The sequence below is a fragment of the Thamnophis sirtalis genome, unplaced genomic scaffold (assembly GCF_051295495.1).
Source record: "Thamnophis sirtalis isolate CommonGarterSnake01/CBP01778 unplaced genomic scaffold, rThaSir2_p1.2 scaffold_1, whole genome shotgun sequence".
In the NCBI taxonomy this organism is placed as follows: Eukaryota; Metazoa; Chordata; class Lepidosauria; order Squamata; family Natricidae; genus Thamnophis; species Thamnophis sirtalis.
The window spans coordinates 159,106,673-159,111,672 of record NW_028261381.1 but is presented as its reverse complement, the minus strand read 5'-3'; positions in this window follow the sequence as shown (position 1 = coordinate 159,111,672).

Here is a 5,000-nt window from a genome sequence, read left to right as displayed (position 1 = left end):
GTATATCCTCTTAATTAATTGAGATCATTTCTTGACCACCAAAAGAAGGTTTTCATATTGAGGCACACATTCACTTTATTGACTCAATGCTCCTTAAGACCAAAGAATACAAAGATTTATTTATGAAGCCTTCTTAAACATAGAATCATAGCATGCATGAGTCAGAAGGGATTGTATAGTTAATTTAATCTAATCTAGGGGTGGGGAACTATGTCCCCTTTATGATCTGCGGACTTCAACTCCCCGAATTCTTGAAGCAGCCATGCTGGCTCAGGAATTCTGGGTGTTGAAGTCCACAGCTCATAAAGGGGCCATAGTTCCCCACTCCTGAATCTAACTTACTGCTCATCACAAAATTTGTAAACTTTGTAAACAAAATTTGAGGGACAGTTTGTCATATAAGAAAGTTTCATAGTTTCAAAAAGATGATAACACCCTGTGTTCCAATTGCCCCCATATTTTTCTTTATCATCATCAGTTCATTTTAAGGCATGAGATGGTAATCTAATAGGAATGAAAGCATGGATGAGTCATTGGACTGTGCCGAGCATTAGCCCTATATTTGGATAAAGAACATACCAAATAATCTGGCCTGACAGCAAAGTTCAAAGGTACAGAATTTGAAGCCCCAGGGCCAGAGGCAACCATTCCCAGCTTTGATCTGGTCTACAGAGCTTCTCCAAAGTCCCCCTCCTGCTTACTTGCAATTTTGTAAACAACAACAAAAAAAATTAATTATCTGGGGAAAAACGACCTCTTATATTTAAAGCTCACTTCACTTTCATTAAGCTTTGCTTTCAGAAGAGTTAAATTTAATTTTTACCCTGGCTTTACCCCCTTGCCTGTCCAAGATCAAGCAATTAAGTGAAGTTGATGCTTAGGCATCAGTTCACTGCCCACCTTCAAATGTGTTCCTTTTTCTCAAGTTGGCAGAATAAATTGCTCAAGATGGCAAAACACACAGAATTATTACTACAGGCAAGCCAAGAATTCCACAGCACTGGAGTGGACAAGGAAATTGAGAAGATAATAGGATCATAAAGAAGTCTGGCCATGTTGTTCCCAAGAAGAAGCCTACGCGATATGAGGAAAACCAATTTGGTGTGGTGGTTACGACAGCAGGATAGGAACCAGGACACTATGAGTTCTAATCCTGCTATAGGTACAAATCAACCTGGGTGATCCTGGCCAGTCATTTTCTCCGAGTCCTTGGAAGAAGGCAAATGGCAAACCACTTCTGTATCTTCCCAAGAAAGCAGCAAAAACCTATGAGTTGCAATATTTGTGTCAAGCACAGGATGGCAGCAAAGAGAACTATTTTTTCTGGGCGGGGTGGGTGTGTCATCTAGATTTGTGGGCTGCTCAGACTGGACTAGTGTAATCTGACTATTTTGCAGGAGCCCAGGTAAAGACGTGTTGATTTGTATGAGTCAAATTCTAAGTGCTTTGTTGTTTCTGTTGTTTTAATGCATTTAAATCATGGTTTTGTTCCCGTAATGGTTAAAAATCCTTAGAAGGCTTTTTGGATGTATTTGTAACTGGGCAGAATTTAATTCAGTTCAGGTTTTCTGAGTAGTACAGGGCATGCAGATGTAAAAGTGGAAAAGCAGACTAAGGCTTGGCCAGGAAAGTTTGAGCCAATTATAATAATAACAATGCATTATTTTGTTTTGAGTCCATCTCTATTTCAGACTTAGAAATATTCAAATTGCATAGCTTTCCAGATGAAGATGATAGATAGATAGATAGATAGATAGATAGATAGATAGATAGATAGATAGATAGATAGATAGATAGATAGATAGATAGATAGATAGATGATAGAGAGAGGGAGAGAGAGAGACAGAGGGAGAGAGAGAGGGAGAGAGAGAGAGACAGAGGGAGAGAGAGAGAGATAAATAGATGATGGCTGGACAGATAGACAATAGAAAATTCTGCATGAGAAATATTTTGCATAGCATACTAGCATAAAACTATTTTAAGCTAACAATCAATGTGTAAACTATGACAGGCTGCAGAAAGTGGAGTACTGTATTGAATTATACATAGGTCTATATTATTTTCTTCCTTCAAAGCTGCCATGTATTAGTTCAGCATCAGTTGCCTCTGCAGCCATTCGAGCACACGTCACATTTCATTACAGTTCTTAAAATACTGATATTAGATAATCTAACAGGGATGCGGTTGTTTACACTTTACTTTCTAGTCATCAGGAGCATTACAGGCTTAGTAATACAGGGCACATCTCCACTTTGTTTTGGTTTCTTTCCTTCGAGTTTTCTTGGCTGCAATGAGCAGCCTCTGAGAAACATGCCAGTAGGAGAGACACAAATGAAAAATGTAACACAACTTTCAGCTATAAAGCCAGGATTCCCAATCAGGTTTTGTTGACATGTACAAAAGAAGTCTCCTGGAAGTGAAAATTCAATAATACTTATTCTTCAGTCGCTCATGTCCACTGAGTACTAAATACATAATGATTTTCTCTTCTCTACATCCATTTGAAAGAGGGGAAAATATGAGGACCGAACCAATTTCAGCCCATTAGGTTCACTTTTTTAGCCATTCTGTCTGAAGCAAATGCACAAACCTAATGGAGGAAGTTACTATAAGAAATTGCTTTATATCTCCAAGTATTGTTGAAGATTAAGGTTGTTTGCTGCTCTGGGTTATGAAACTGCAGGTGTAACATTGTAACTGTAACATTCTCATGAGTCGGTCTACCAGATGAAACAATATGATTGACTGAAAGAGGGAAGTCAATCAGACACAGGCACAAAAATGACAATAGTCCTGATTCAGACAGGTAGGATATGCTACCACACACAGAAAAAGGAAACAGATTTTGTTCCCTTCCCTGAAAGCACTGATGAAGACCGAGTCTTATTTTCAGGGAAACGCAGTTCTATGTACCATATTTTTTGGAGTATGAGATGCACCAAGATTTTGAAGAGGCAAATTCTGCAGACCTCCCAAAAACAGCCTGTTTTTCACGAAAATGGGTCCATTTTTTGTCAAAAATTGGCATACATAACTTTAGGAGGCTTATAGAGTGCTCCTGGGGGCTGGGGGAGCAAACCCCCAGCCCCCAGGAGCAAACAAACGGCCTGTTTTTGCTCATTTCTGCCCTCCCCAGCCCCCAGGAGCACTCTGAAAGTCTCCGAAAGGCTATGCATGGCCATTTTGATGAAAGGGGTGGGGATTTGGGAGGCTGAATTGTATTCAGTCACTGTATTCAGTGTATAAAACGGGCCCAGATTTTCAGCCTCTTTTCTGAGAGGCTTCCATCCTTCCGAGGTTGGTAAAATGTCTTATACTCCGAAAAATACAGTAGATTGGCAATGAAATATTTATAGTTGAGAATATTTGTAGCTTAGGGTTGAATGTAGAGTACTTGGTGTTCTCTGAGCTCAGTTGCTTTCTTGCAGATGTTTCATTACCCAGTGTTTTATTGCCATAACACCATCAGTGGTAGCAGGGTAATGAAAGATCTGCAAGAAAACAACCAAGTTCAGAGACCACCAAGGACCTCACAATGAAGTATTTGCAAGAAGAAAACCTAGTTCTGTGAACACAAGATTCTCTAAAAAATTCAACTTTCAAGTTGTGTCACAACTTTAGTACTCTGGCCCATGATTGCCATGAGGTCTATGAACTCCTGAATCATCTTAAATCTATGACACCTGAAGTAGATTAATGTCCATCAACCTTGGGGACTCCACTTTCTGCTTAGCAACAAAATTTAGCATTTCTAAGATCATGCCATGTAGTAAGAAAGCCATTACAGCAGCAACAATTCCAATTGTTCCCTATAGTTTTACTTCAAACACAGGTTGTCACATTCAGTTGTATGTGTAGCCAAGCCTCTGAAAGTCATCAGGGCTTCCCAGATGCAATTAACTTACTTCTGTTACCTGGGCATTCTTCTAGTGCCAAATGTGAAACATTTGGACATTGTTCCAAGAAGTGAACTTCTTCCTACAGCCCCACCCAGCTCATAGTTATACAGAGCACATCAACTGCCTGATCTACAATGAAATCATGGTTTCACTGTACGCTAACATAGAACTCAGTAACAGCAAATAGAATCCAGAGCCTCCTACCTCACCCTCTTCCCTACCATCTCTAACAATGTTGTTGTTGTTAGTTGCAAAGTTCCAACCCATCGTGACCCCATGGACAACATTCCTCCAGGCCTTCCTGTCCTCTACCATCCTCTGGAGTCCATTTAAGTTCACGCCTACTGCTTTAGTGACTCCATCCAGCCACCTCATTTTCTGTAGTCTCTTTCTTCTTTTGCCTTCAATCCTTCCCAGCATTAGGCTTTTCTCCAGTGAGTCAGTCCTTCCTTCTCATTAGGTCGCCAAAGTATCCTAGTTTCATCTTCAGGATCTGGCCTTCTAAAGAGCAGTCAGGTTGATCTCCTCTAGGACTGACTGATTTGATCACCTTGCAGTCCAAGGGACTTGCAGGAGTCTTCTCCAACATCATAGTTCAGAGGGCTCAATTCTTTGTCACTCAGCCTTTCTTATGGTCTAGCTTTCACAGCCACACATTGCAACTAGGAAAACCATAGCCTTGACTATATGCACTTTTGTTGGAAGGGTAATGTTTCTGTTTTTTAGTATGCTGTCAAAATTTTTCATGAAGCTGTAGCAAATCTAGACAGAGCCATGGCTTCTAGCTACCCAATTATCTTTCCCTCCAGAGCAGAGCCAAGAAACCTGAAGAATATTGTATTGCCATGAATGCCTCAGTTATCTACCTCCACTCTCCTGTCTCCAAATCAACACAATCCAGAGAAAATTAAGTCAATTTTCCAGATTGCATCTCTAATTAGATCACACGTGGAATGTTTCTGAATTGTTTGTGCACAATGTACAACACAGTTTTGGTTTTCTCTTGAATAGCAATAGCAGTAGACTTATATACCGCTTCATAGGCCTTTCAGGCCTCTCTAAGCGGTTTACAGAGAGTCAGCATATTGCCCCCAACAATCT